The sequence below is a fragment of the Choristoneura fumiferana genome, chromosome 5 (assembly GCF_025370935.1).
Source record: "Choristoneura fumiferana chromosome 5, NRCan_CFum_1, whole genome shotgun sequence".
NCBI classification, from domain to species: domain Eukaryota; kingdom Metazoa; phylum Arthropoda; class Insecta; order Lepidoptera; family Tortricidae; genus Choristoneura; species Choristoneura fumiferana.
The window spans coordinates 6119841-6135407 of NC_133476.1; the positions used below are offsets into that span (position 1 = coordinate 6119841).

At 36.3% G+C, this 15567-nt stretch overlaps 1 pseudogene; it reads right to left on the reverse strand.

Annotated features, from left to right (window-relative positions):
- Nucleotides 1-1187: 1187 nt before the first annotated feature.
- LOC141427708 (pre-piRNA 3'-exonuclease trimmer-like) lies at nucleotides 1188-9530 on the reverse strand (annotated as a pseudogene).
- Between the last annotated feature and the right edge of the window lie 6037 nt (nucleotides 9531-15567).

The window sequence follows — 15567 nt, forward strand, 5'->3', positions numbered from 1 at the left end:
GACGGGACACTGCAGGGGTCAAATGAGGGTCATTATTTAAATTTTGTTTATTTATTAGTTTAACACATTTTTGGAATCTGATTTCTGAAAATGCTCCACAAAGCCTATTTCTCCAAACGGTTTTCGATTTATTATATGTTGTCAAAAATTGGGACATCCCAATTGACCTAGTCCCAAACTAAGCAAAGCTTGTACTATGGATACTAGGCAACTGATAAACATGCTTGGGTCGATCAACTTTTTCTTGTACCTCGTTGCCATGGTTACGCCCCTGGACCCCTTTAAAACCACGAGTTTCTATATGTTTTCTGTGGTTAAAATTCATCGAGTATAAATTTTTGTAATAATTACAAGCTCATTATTTTATAGACTATCTCCTAAGCATATTAGTCGCATATAATATCAAAGCAGTTTCTTAAGAAACTGTCACTGTTGTCTCTTGGACAACGGGACAGAATAACAAACAAGAAAAAGTTGATTGACTCACTTATATTATATAGATAAATACATATTAAACATATCGAAAATACAAACTGAAATAAAGATGCACAGAAAAACCAGAAAAATAAGACCAGCGCTGGGAATCGAACCCAGGTCCTCGGCATTCCGTGCCGTGTGCTATACCGCTACACCACCGCTGGACAACGATACAGACACGAATTTCTCCTATGCACCTCATATCTCAGCTTGTGTTGTTTCTTATTTAGCCACTTAAGCAGCGACACTAGCGACATCTATGCCGTAGCCCTCATCGAGAAACTTTTCGGCACTCCATCGGAACTAACCGCTCACCCGGACAAGAGATATCGTTATTAAGCAATCAAATTAAGATTGGTTTTTTGGAATCTTTTTGTATTTTTTATTTCAATTCCAAATTTTTTGTTACTTTTACGGTCATCCCGTAAAACCTATATCAAAAATACAAACTGAAATATAGATGCACAGAAAAACCAGAAAAATAAGACCAGCGCTGGGAATCGAACCCAGGTCCTCGGCATTCCGTGTCTAACTTGGACCGTTTGCAATTGTTTTCACCACTTCTCTTTCTGTCACACGGTAAAAGACGAGGGTAGAACAAAATGGTGAATTGTAATTGTGAACGTCATCGCGTTAGACAATAATCCTGTAGATCTTATTTCCGAATGAGAGAGCTAGCAAACCCAACTATCACAAACACCACAAAAAAGCTAATGCGTTTCGAGCTCCGCGAGTTCATTCTCAATGCTAAAATTGCACTGTACTGTAAGCATCTCGGTACAGAAACGCTCAATGTGCCGCTGGATGTCCCTTACCATGTACAAAATAGCGCCCCGAATGATGTTAACTTTGCTGCGGAAGGGCGCCAGCGCAGAGAGCACTTCCGTCGGGCCGACCGGGCGGTAGTTGCCGCTGTTCTCGCACGCCGCCCAATGGCCAAGCCTTATGAAGCAGTACCCTGCGAAGCAGTAACAATACACTGTCTCAGTAGCGTGTCGAAACCATTATGCCCACTTTTCACCACGAGCCAAGCGAACTCCGCACAGACTCAGTTCAACTTACATCGATCGGCCGCATGGAAGTACATTTTCTTGGGACGAGTCGCCTTAAAGGCCAAAGATACTATATGCTTGGTTTTGTTTCATCATTATCAGCCGGAAGACGTCCACTACTGAGCAAAGACCTCCCCCTTAGAACGCCACAATAAACGACAATTCGCCACTTGCATACACCGGTTACCCGCAACCCTCACGAAGTCGTCAGTCCACCTGGTTGGCAGCCTGCCAACGCTTCGTCTTCCGGTTCGTGGTCGCCACACGAGGACTTTTCATCCCCAACGGTTATCCTGTTCTTCGAGCGATGTGGCCCGCCGAGCGGTGTGGTTTTGTATACTTGTTTTTAAATTGTACTAGCCGTTACCCGCGACTCCGTCCGCGTAGAATTCATTTATCGCTGTCCCGCGGGAACTATGCAATTTTCCGGGATAAAAACCTATCCTATGTTCTTCCCCGGGGCTGAAACTGTATACCGAATTTCATTTAAATCGGTTCAGCGGTTTAGACGTGATGAGGTAACAAACAAACAGACTTACAAACTTTCGCATTTATAATATTAGTGGGATATCAGTTGCTTTATATAGGAGATCGGGACGTGCACTCGTGAGAAATCCATTATGGACGATCGGGAAGACAAGGTCCATACAGTGCCGGAAATCTCCAAAACCCTGGAGCTTACTACGGGGAGGAGAGGGTTGGAGAGGTTACAAATCTAGCAACAGAGTCTTGCTTCAGTCATTTGCTGGAAAGCCTGGAGAGGCGCATGCATTCTCACGTTAGGCTCTTTGCTTCGGGCTACTAGGGTCGGTATTTTTTGTTGATCACCATTGGTTTCTTGCTTGACCGACCCTGGACATTTGCATACAACATGGAAGTACTTCCACTGAACTTCTCTGAAGTTGATCGTTGCAAGTTAAGCTGACTGCTTACGGAGTAGTGCTTATGAGGCAAGCGCTGCGTAGAAGTTCCACGAACGAGATGGATGGATGACCTGGTTACAGCCGCGGGTTCACGGTGGATGCAGGCCGCTTCAAACCGAAGCCACTGGAATTCTATGGGGTGACGTCCTACGGCTGATATTATGATGATGACGATGAAGGGTTTTTTTTAAGTTTACAAACACTTACCGGTGCAGAAGGAGTCCCATCCCGCTTCGTGGTAAGACTGCTTAACGTCAAACGGCGTACTCAACTTTATTAGGTTGACGCCATTTTGTAATTTCCTACATTTCGCCTCCGAAAAGAATTCGTACAGGCTGGAAATTTAAAATGAATTGATAGTAACGAAATCGCTGGCACTTTTTTAGGTGGATTGGTTGCTGTAAACTAGTGTTAGGTAGTTTTAGGGAATATACAAACTATCTCCACTCCATACCAAATTTCATCTAAAGCATAGGTTCAGCGGTGTAAGCGTAAACAGTTAACTAACATACACACAAATAGAAAGACAGAGTTAATTTCGTTTACTACTTTCATTTATGAATTTTATACTTACTCTTGCAACGCGTTTGATTTCCAAACTTCATCGAACGACAACTTTTTCGCCATAACATGTGAAATATACTTCGTGTCATAAATATTTGGAAACATGTTGTTGATATTCCTTTTGAATGTCGAATACTTCTTAGGCAACGGTCCTATAAACTGATTATGTAGAAGCACCGTGTCTAGGAAAATATTGTGTCCCATTATAGGCTTTTTGTACGATTCTAGGAGGGATATGATTTGTGAGAAACCTAGTAGGTGGCTCATTAGATTTTCTTCGAGAATAGCCATTGGTGCGCTGTTTGCACCGTCCACATATTTATCTTTGTACAATAAAACCTGCAATGACAACAAACAATAATTATTGACAGTGATAAAATTGTCAGTAAGATAAAAGTTCAAGTCCATGCTAGGAACATAGAATAGAATAATCTATGAAAATGAGCGAAGATTACTTAAGATTTAGTTAAGGTTAACTACATCGCACCAGTACCTATTAGTGAGAGTACCTGGGCGACCAAGCGTTGCTCGGGCTAAACCTCGATAATAAGCTTTTTCCCAGAGATAAGACCAAGCTAGATCGATTTGGCATCCCCGAAAACCCCCACATACCAAATTTCATCGAAATCGTTGGAGCCGTTTCCGAGATTCTGATTATATATATATAATATATATATATATATAATATAAATAAATTGCTAAATTGGGTGTGCGTGTTGCGGCAGCCGCCGAGTCGCGTGCAGGAGCACTCCTCAGGAGAGAAGGGGAGCTCTTCTCAGGAGAGAAGGGCTACGAAATAGCCCGAAACATGTCGAGCTAAACTCGGTTTAAGACGTGAGTTATCCGTTACAATATCATTTAATATGAAATAAATTGCTCGTTTAAAGGTATTAGATAGATAGATAGATTAACGTTATTCTTTTCTTATTTAGAACACAAAGTATTAAATTATTTACTGAGTTGAGTGCATGGTCACTCAGCAATTAAGTAATTAGTTTTACTTAAATATCCCTTAATGTGAACAATCCCTTATCAATTAACGAAGGTGTAGGTTGGTCCTGCTCACGTCTCTTAAATCGCCCTATATATGTAGATGATTATTCTGGGAAAAAAGGCGTTCGACTTTGTCGCATATATACAAGGCCGGGTAAGCTGAAGAGGTGCAGTAACCACTTTAGGTCAGCTTTGTATTGACCAACAAATACTGCCGAACCACCAGTGCCGATCCGTTTTTCTGTATCTCATCATCCGTCTGGAGATTCCTCTTGTAGTAAACAAGGATGTTTTAAATTCATTCGGCGAATTTGAGGTAAGCGAGGTCTAAGGTCAGTATGGTGATGGTTACAAATCAAATATATAAGTGTAACAAAACGAAAAACCTTAATTTGTCTACTGGCCGAAACAGAGCTGTAAGAATGAGAATCTATAAAAAGCTATACAAATCCAGCGGCACAGCCAGTAAATTCTAATTTGGTAAAACTACAAGCTTAAAAATTACCTTGTTACTATTACCTAGGCTATCTGTGGTTAGAACCTCGGGGAAATCGTAACCTGATTTCGTTGTGGACGACGTATCGCAGCACGGGACTGTCTATGTCTATGTACATTGTGTCCTCTTCTTTGCTGGCAAGCCATCTGGAAATAAGTACTAAAAGCTTAACCAACTTACGCTGGGGCTGTTTCACCACCCATTGATTAATTTTATTTGACGGATAAATGTGATGCCGTCTCCGTCTATTTGAACAAAACAAACAGAGACGGCATCACATTTATATATCAAATAAATTTAATCAATGGATGGTGAAACAGGGGGTAAATAAAGTACCTTAAGCCTAACTAAATTAGAAAAGTGGTAACACCCCCGACATTGTCAATTGTCATCTACGCTGCGGTTGACGCTACATATGCGTGGTATTAGCTCCAGTAAACTTCAGTAAGCTGGTTGAGAAAGCAAGATAAATACGAACTTTTCCGACAAAATACGATGGAAAAACATTATTCAATAGATCTGTACATTATGCTACCATGTCACAGACAGACTTGGTGTCAAACTTACAAGTCTTATAACACCCTCTTTTTGTGTAGGGGGTTAAAATTATAGAATTTATGTTCAAATTCCTCTATAACTTTTTTCTTAAGATAAAGTCAGACGAGTAATCTTGATGCTAAATACAAACATACATAGACTGCTAAAATCATTACTCTTCCTTTGGCTTTGCCGTAGTTGAGTAAAAAAAGTTCCAAGCAAGGGTTGCATGGTCAAACCTGATAAGTCTAGTTGTCATTTTACAGGGATTCTGAATATAAAAAGATGTTTCACATAGTGTTCAGCTTTCAGCTAAGTACTCAATTATTTCAGTTTTGATCATGATCACACACCACAAGTAGTGGCTTTAAGAAGTTGTTGAGCACATAGATTTGTTAAAAAGTTCCAAGAAAGATAAGTTTGTAACACTTCAATTTAATTTTAAACCTCCCAAAACATGGCATTTAGAAAAATAACTTTGACTTTGACTTTTGACTTTGTCCTTCTAATAAATAAGAGATTAATAAAAGATAAGATAAGATGAGCTCATTCCATGGTGGCTGTGGATTCCTGATTTATTTTTGCATCACTCTTTGCAATTAAAAGACTAGATATAGATTCACACAGAGTTAATCCATACTTTTTTTTTTTTTTTTTGTTCGACTGGATGGCAAACGAGAAAGTGGGTCTCCTGATGGTAAGAGATCACCACCGCCCATAAACATCTGCAACACCAGGGGTATTGCAGACGCGTTGCCAACCTAGAGGCCTAAGATGGGATACCTCATGCCCAGTAATTTCACCGGCTGTCTTACTCTCCACGCCGAAACACAACAGTGAAAGCACTGCTGCTTCACGGCAGGATTAGCGAGCAAGATGGTGGTAGCAATCCGGGCGGACCTTGCACAAGGTCCTACCACCTGCAAAAATACTTTCATAATAATTTTATAAACGCACAAATTAAATCTGTCTGTTAACTCTGCTATTTACACTTCAACTGCTGAACTGATTGAAATGATATTGGCATAACAATAGTTTGGGACCCTGGGAAGGACATACTAGGATAGTTTTTGTCTCGGAAAATCGCATACTTCCAGTGGGATAGTGCTAAATATATTCTTGGCAGACAAAGTGGCAGCCAAAAGCTAGTTTTCTTTTAATTTTAGGATAGATAAACACTTACTTAGAGACCTCAGAGCAGTAATGCTGTAGTAGTTTCTCTTCATCCATGTCCAGCATTCGGGTCAGGTTCTTGAACATCTGGTTATCTTTTAAGTGTTGTCGCACCCTGACTTCTTCCTCTTTGCTAAGGTATGGAAGACCTTCATATGTGAACTGAAATAGTATTTATAACAAGATTTAGTCTCTACAAGCAAGAGAGAGAGAGAGCTATGGAGAGCCTTGGGGGAGGCCTATGTCCAGCAGTGGACGTCTTTCGGCTGACATGATGAAGCAAACATAGTACCTACTTGAAACCAATATTTTTGTTGACTAATACATGCATTGTATATATTTATACTAAATTTCAAATCAATCTATGGTATGTAGATGTGACACTAGAAATTTGCCTCACAAACACAGGGACAGGTGAAAATCTAGCAAAAGCTTGTAAAAATCTTTTAAGTGTATGTCAGTCAAAGCAGACATGTATCTGCAGTAAGCATGAAATTGTAAATCAGTGCTTACACTTTTTTTTTATCTATTATTTTAACGAGGATTTAGTACACCAAATGTAACTATGTCAGCCTCATGAAGAGCCTCAGTTATATACACCACATTACAGATATTATGCTCTCCCTTGTACTGAAACCACGTCTCTGGATGAAAAGGCCTGTAGCTAATGAATCTGTAAATCAGCATTGCTTCTTCTGAAAGCGGTCAACTTAGAATTACATTTACACCTCCATCGCTTACAATTGTCTTTCTATCTGCCCATCGCATAGCTCAGTTCGTCCCAAAACCATAATCAGTACTTCTGCAGATTAAAAACTTACATGGCACAGGCTGTACTTTGGCAGAGGCTGAAATTATATTTACCTTGTTAAAATTAAAGTTGTGGCGACAGAGGAACTTAAGCGTGGACGCCTGGAATATGAATGACTGGTCAACATCTCCGAAGATTTGTGGACACAAGTGGAATGTGTACCCTGTGGCCACATATGTATCATGGTCCCGGTCATACTGGAACATTGTCAATCCCACTTGTGTCATGATCATTTTACTCACTTCCGTCTTGATCCTGTTGTACCTTTCTTCATTTGTATCAAACAATCTGTAATGTGTTTTTTTTTATTAAATTCTGATATTCACTATAATTTGTGTATTTAAAGAATAAAACTGAACTTTTTTCTGATGAAATGTGGTGGCAAACAAGCATGTGAATTACTCCATGGTCTGTGAGCATCACTATCCATGACCACCCACAACAACAGTGAATTGCAGATGCATTATTGCCAGCCTAGAGGCCTAAGCTAGTATTCTAGCTTAGGCCTCTAGGCTGTTCAGGCTATGAAGAGGTATTCCTCTTGTGCCAAAATTTTACTTTTGTATTTGACACAGATCCATGCAAAATTTGGCCTATGTCCAGCAGTGGACGTCTTTCGGCTGACATGATGATGTAAAATTACAGACTAAAATTCAGGTTTATTTCATTTTCTGCATGCAAAGCGTTAATAACCTCCTAACGCCCAAGTCACATTTTTGATTTATGAACATCAAACTTTATGTCATTTATGATAGTTTGGTTTAAAATTACAATACATCCTTTATAAAGGACTGGGCGTTAGGAGGATAACAAGTATGCTACAATGCAGGTGGTTTATAAAAACATACTTAACAATATAGACATAGATGTAGACATATAGACGTAGATCTATATTATAAGAAAATGGTTAACAATTTGAGCTAGGTGTGCGAGTGCATTACTCCCAAGCTTATTTCAATCAGGTGTGGTGAATTTCAAACATAAGATTTTATACAGTTTTTGTAACAATTTTATTTTCATAAAGCCAAACTAAGGTTGGACTGTAGCAAAGGGGGCACAGACTTAAAATTCTTTTTACCAAAATGAAGTCATAATGACACATTTTTTAATAGTAGATTATTGTCGTGGCCTGGAAGTAGGCAATTGCTGGCTGAGTATGAGTATTAAACGGACGAGCTTGCGAGTCCGTTTAACTAATACGTAGCCAGCAATTGCTATTCCAGCCGAGACTAATATAAAGCTTTTCTCAAAAATGGTGAATAATTCTGAAATAGAATAAACTTTTTCTCAAAATATATTATAAAATTTAATTTTATTCCAATATTTTTCTTATGCTTTCCCACCTTTTTTCATAAAAAATAAACTGCAGGTGTATTTTTCCACCGAAAACACCACAAGCTATTTCAGACCCAACGACTACGACTACGACTTGTGCCAACATTTCCATGGCCTTTTTAACTTTAAAAAAAAATTGACTGATTGCAGGCGCGCTAATTCATTATTGTCGAGTTAGCGCGCCTGCAATCCTTTTAACTTTTTAATTTTTCGCTGACCATAAACTATGCACTTCACCTTCTGATATAGAAAAAATAATGTCAACTTTTACGGACATTTTTGAGAAAATGATGTTATTGAATAGAATATGTTAAAAATAAGCATATTTTACTTGAACAACTTTTGTCTGTAATCAAAAATGGCCAAGATATAGGGACCCCAAAGTTTGAAATTTAGGTATGACGAGCGAAGCGAGGAGTGGTTAGTATGAATTGTGACCATCAAATTAAGCCGTTAATCTTAGCTTTTGTTAGATCAAAGTATAAGTTGAATGCTCATTTTCTTTCTTCTACATCTCCTATCTCATCTGTAGTTGGTCACAGAGAAAAGTACCCCTATTAAAAGATGCTCATTTTAACACTAACATAAAAAAAAATGTTTCAAATTTTGTCCTGGCTCCATAGTAATTTTGCTTGAAAATTTTGTCCAAAAAATTTTAATTTTTTTTTCGCTTTTTTTCTAAAATATAGCTGTCTTTATTGATTCCTGTTTTAACGCGTTTTAAGCAATAAAAAAATAATATGGTGGGCACCTTTGGTATAGTCTGACCCAAACTCACAGTCACTACGATCTATTTGTGAACATACATTAGCCTGAATTACGTAGTAAGGAAACAAAGAAAAAACAACAAAAAAATATTTCAGTTCTTTGAATATATTGTGGAAAGTATTACCGATGTTTAAAGCATTCTCCCGATAATATTGCCGTAAATTCCGCATCAAAACCTATGAAACAAGATTTTTTCAAGTTCTTGGTTATGTTTTCGAATTGCTCTGCAAAGTTTTGCCTTGTTATTTCCATCTTCGAGTTATTTTATTCACGCGTTTGTGCTGCAGTCAGATTAAAAATTAGCTGTTATTATTCTTACCAATCGTTAAATTAAAATTTGCAAAAAATATGCTAAAACTGCGTGAGTTTTTAGAAATAAACAACGTAGGTAAACGTCGTCAGGAGCAGTGTTACCAGGTCAAATTTGAAAAACACAGGAGATATATGTCGTAAAAAATAGGAGATTTGAAATAAAAACAGGAGAAAAAATGGCCTCGTAAACCATTTATGGAAGCATGTTTTATTTATTATATTCCCTAGGTTATTGAATTTATGGTTTATTTTTACCATTTTCATTGACTACAAAGGATGAATATTGTTTTTCAACTACTTACATAAATTTCCTTAAAAGTAAAAATATAATAGTAACTTGGTTTGATTTAAGTAATTTATTTAAAGTAACAAGCTAATAAATCCTATCTCGCTAGCTGAGCATTTCTAAAAAAGTTTGTACATTTTGCGGAAAGCATAGGCTAATTTGAAATTAATAATTTTGTATATTATTTTAATTGCATATTATTACCTTGTTCTTAAAGATTCTAAATAATATATTTCTTAGAGATTGTAACTATAAAATAAGCTGTAAAGTTTAATCAACTGAGTCGAGGCAGTCGATAATTCCTATTTTGTGACTAAGATTCAATTAAGTATAATAAAAACCACACACATTATTTAGTTGCTTTTATTGAAGAAATAAGGTAGCACTTATAACATTGTTGACGTTTTAATGCTAATTCTTACTCTTTTAAGGTAATTACAAAAATAATGAACATAATTACTCCTTTACGTTACCATTTGGTCAAACGTACCCTGAAAAGTTACAATATAATGTACATTCCTTAAGTTCCATTAATATTATTTGGAAATTATCATTATTAAATTGGTAAATATTCATCTGAAATATTTAAAATATGTGATATTTTAACAAAATATAAACAAAAAATATCAAAAACTTCGTATTTTTTTACGGGACAGTAACAATAATAGGAACATTGGTAACAAATTAGGAACTCTAAGGCACAGTGTGCATTAGTCGATTTTAATATTATAATTATATTATAAATAAACACACAAAAATAGTTTTCTTCATATTAAATAAAAAATATTATTATGTAATTAAATCATATAATACAGGGTGAAATCAAAATGTTGATACAAAATGTTGTGTTATATTATTTTTCATACCTTCTTATTATAAAGAGATCGCAGAAAAAACATTTAAAATATTAAGTTTTGACGTATGTATGTAAAGTCTTTAATATTGTACATAAAAACATGAAATTAACAGTTAACAAGAGAAATAGATGTACAATGATGATGATGATCTCTCATATAAATAAACAAAAGACATTCTCAAATTTAATAGTCTACACACTGCCTTAGGGATCTTTTTTGTTACTCCCATTTCCTAGCCATACGTTACCATTCAAAAGTAACAAAAAAGGAAGTAACGATATGGTACCCCGACACATTTAAAAATTCGTCAAAGCAAATATAACGTACAATTTGAGCAAAGAATTTAAGCATACAAATCTTGATAAAGTGTTAATAAATATAATTCATGTCAAAGTAATAAAAAATCAAAACTTACCCAAGTTTTCCAGTAACAAAAGTGGACTTTTATTTCAGTTATGACCAACCACGCACTTGTTTCAACCAGCAGTTCGATTTTTGAAATGTGACGGTTACTGTTTAAAGATGCCAAAATTTTGTTAGTGTTGCCAGCTTCCTATGAAGAATCTACTAAATTTTGTAGAAATACCTTTTAAGGACGAAAATGCGGTAACAAAAACTGGAATCAAAATGGGAACTTTTTGTAACTTTAATTTTTAATTTTTAAATATATTTCTTAGACAATCATATGAAAAACATGTAGAAAATGATTGCTTGAGACTATAAGAAGGTAATAAAATAGACCACTGAATCGAGACCGATTAAAAAAAACGATATTTAATGTTCGAAATTTACAATGGGACATTTAACTTTTCATACAAATTGTACTGGACGATTATTTTAAAAATATGATTTTTAAATAATCAAATACATATGTATTTAAGACAGTTAATTGTTAGTTAAGATAATGAAACGAATTTTATGTTTAATAGTTCAAATAAAATATGCAGTGGCCTCGTGATTTAAGAAAGCAATAAATCGGCAGAGGACAATGACAAACGACAAATGTACAAACTTTTTTAGAAATGCTCAACTGCATAACTCAAAGTAATTTAGTGATTTAAAGGTATTTAAATCCTATCACCGACAGCTCATATAAAATATCTAAGTATTTAACTTAAGTAACCATTAGAAGTCTCTGAAATGGAAGCTAGAATAGACTAATTGGCTTACCAAAAGACTAAGCACCAATTACTTGTAGGTACAATTCTTTATAATATGTCTCATCTGCAAAGGAAGTGTTTCCTTACTAAGGTTCAAAGTGACATAGACACTACAATAAAATTAAAGGCCTTACACTAAGAACCTTGAAACGACCATAGATTCATTAGCTCTTAGTTTCATTCGGAAACTGTGGCATAGATTTAACCAATTTAAGGCTGTCTTGCACTCACTTTAAGAACTTCATAGTAGTATGGTTAATTATATAAGTGAACTTTTAAAATCCAGGATATTGTTAAAAAAATACAGTAGAACAGGAGCAACACCTTACAACCAGGAGATCTCCTGTAAAAACAGGAGACCTGGCAACACTGGTCAGCAGTCAGTTTGACATTGACACCTGAAGTGGAAAACAAAGGTCACCTGAAAGATATTTTCACGTTTTAAAGTGGCTGCCATATGATTTGTAACATGTGCTGTGCACTTGTAAAAAGCAAGAATACAATTTTGACATTTTTTTTACTAATGAAGGCTGTCGTTTTACTGGTTTTACGTTTGGTAACATCGAGCCTTTCGAAAATAGTAAAGTACTGTCGTACGCAGTACTTATTATTTCGATACAATTACAAAGATCATGCACAAAGGTTTACAAGACTGATTCAATCAAATGTCGAAAACTTACTTAGGTCACTTCACCTATGTGTGCTAATCATCAAAATAATAGTACTCGTAATTTAAATTAATTTTCCGTATTATTATATTACTTTACTTATACTATTTAAAACCACTGGTGCTGGAATGGGCGGGAAAGGGCACAGGGTCAGTTATAATAATGTACTCCGTGAGGGCACTTTTCATTTCGCTGTGGGTAGAAGGGGGGAGCAAATCGAATCGACTCTCGACTGTTGCGACAATACATTTTGAATGACAGAGCAAATAATAATATTAATATTTTCTCAAAAATGAACGTAACAGTTGACATTATTATTTAGCGTGCATAGTTTATGGTCAGCGAAACATTAAAAAGTTAAAATATATTTGGTGTTTGCGGTGGAAAAATACACCTGCAGATTTTTTTTTATCTGAAAAAAGGCGGGAAAGTATAAAATTTTATTGGTCCAAAAGTTCGCGGAATGAAGTATTAGGAGGAAACATTATTATATAATAGTACATAGTACATTGTGCATTTAAATTTAAGTGCAAATAAGGGGCGTAAAAAAAATCTCAAGATTGTCTTTTGTTTTTGCGATATCGCCTTGAAAGCAAATTATTTCGGTATAAATCAGTCATTATGGAGCAAATTGAATATCGTGCCGTGATATAGTTCTTGTATAGTAAGGAAAATCTCCACAATTGATAATGAATGAGATGCCAGCTGTTTAAATGGGTCAATGCCCTAGTAAGACTACGACACGTCCTCAGATATTGTGCGAAAAGTTGAAAAAATCTTATTGGAAGATGCTCGTCTTAAAAATAAATAGCTATCAGATTTTGAGGATCCTGCACGACCATCTTGGTATTACAAAAGTTAGTGCAAGGTGGGTACCCAGAATAAAAACGCTACTTCGAGTGTCAATCAGCCGAAAAGTTGATGGCGACGATCTTTTGGGATTCCAATGGAATTTTATTGATCGACTATGAAGACAAAGGCTCACTATAATTGGGGCATACTACGCAACACTGCTGGAAGGACTAAGAGGAGCTATTAAAGGAAAATGAAGGCGAAAGTTGTGGAAGGGCGTTTTGCTCTTGTATTACAATGCACCAGTTCGCAAGAGCCATGTTGCGACTGCTGCCCTCGTCAAGTCTGGCCTCGAATCGCTGGTCCACTCCCCCCTACAGCAAGGGTCCGACCACTAGCGAGTACAATTTGTTCCCAAATTCGAAAAAATAATTTCATCCATCCATCCCAGCCTATATACAGTGGTGGCCACGTAATTAAGAACGATTTTAAGTTCCAGATTATTTTTAACTAAATCATGTCATATGTAGTCGTGGGTCCTTCTTAGAAGTAACTAGTTACGTTATGAAATAGCCACATTAATAGAGCAAACGGGAATTAGAATAAAGAATAAAATTACTGTCATTTTTTTACAAATTTTGTTTTTATTCTCTTTAGTAACAAATTCAAATAGTAATGAAGCTGGACAAATAATTAAGAACGATTTATTGAACTGTTCGAAAGTTTTTTTTATTTGAAACTTAGATTAACTAAATCACACTAACGTGAAGTTTGTACAGAAAAAAAAGCAATCTAATACATTTTAACTAAAATTAATAGTTAGTAGCATGTCCACGGCTTTTTATTACTGCCTTACACCGGCGAGGCATTGAATCTATCAATTTTTGACATTTCGCAAGAGAGATAGAGTTCCATTCTTCTAAGAATACGTCATACAGTTCTCTTAAATTGCCACACTGTCGATTTGAAACTTTTTTCTTGACTTCGCACCAAAGATGCTCTATTGGGTTAAGATCGGGGCTGTTGGCTGGCCAATCTAAGACAGAAACTGATTGCGATGTGAGGAATTCCTTAACGGTACATGCAGTATGCTTGGGATCATTGTCGTGCTGGAATGTCCAAATAACCGGAAGCACGCCTTCAGCATATGGTAACATTGTTTCTTCCAGTATGTTTTTGTATTGAAATTGATCCATGTTTCCTTCTATCAGCCTAACAGGTCCAACACCATGTCCAGAAAAACATCCCCAAATTTTTACATTCCCCCGCCATGCTTTAAAGTAACTTTTGTGTACTTTGGGTCGGACGCTTTATTTGGAGGCCGTTTTACATATCGTTTGCCATCAGAACATACCCTATTTATTTTTGTCTCGTCAGAAAAAAGAACGTTTTTCCACTGTCTGACTGTCCAGTTTTCATATCTTCTTGCAAATGCAAGCCGGGCTTGCCTATGACACCGTTTCAACATAGGCACCTTCCTTGCTATCCTTCCGTGCAACTTTTCTTCTACCAAACGCATTCGAATACTGCGTGCCGAGATTGCTGAAGGGTTGTTTTCGCCAAAATATTCTTTTCTCAACTCATTAGACCCTTTAAAAGAATTTTGTTTTGCCAAACGAACGATATTTCGATCATCTCGACGAGATGACTTTCTTTGTCTAGGTACACGCGGAACATTTGAAGTAGTTTGATACGTGGCAAAATGCTTTATGGCGTGGAAAACCATAGTTTTTGAACATTGCAGATGATCGGCTATGTGTTTATACGACCAATTCTTGTCGCGAAGTTTTAGTATTACTTTTTTTGTAGATTTATCACAACTTTTATTTTCCCCCGTTGTTTTTATATGAAGCAATCGCCTTTAAGACTTTTACGGCACTAAATGGCGCCAAAATTATTCAAAAAAATAACCTAAAAGCACAAAGCGGCGGTCCGTTCTCTATTTAAATTTGAATAAAAAATAAACTATTCAGCGTTCTTAATTATATGACCAGCCAGTAAGTAGTAATACTAGGTTTAGATGTAATATATAAGTTTATCTATTTATTTTTTAGCCAATTATATGTATAAATGAATTTACCGCTAGTAAGGAAAAGTTTTACGATACCGAGAGAAGTACAAAAATATACATACAGTTAGTAACACTTGTCAGTTTGAAAAAATCTTCTCTATAAAAAATCGTTCTTAATTATATGACCACAACTGTATACGTATATACGTCCCACTTCTGGGCACAGGCCTCCTCTCAAAGCAAGAGGGCTTGGGCCATAGTTCGCACGCGGGCCCAGTGCAGATTGGGAACTTCGGGCCCAGTGCGGATTGGGAAAGTGCATCTAATGGCAATAAAAAAGAATTACGAGTAA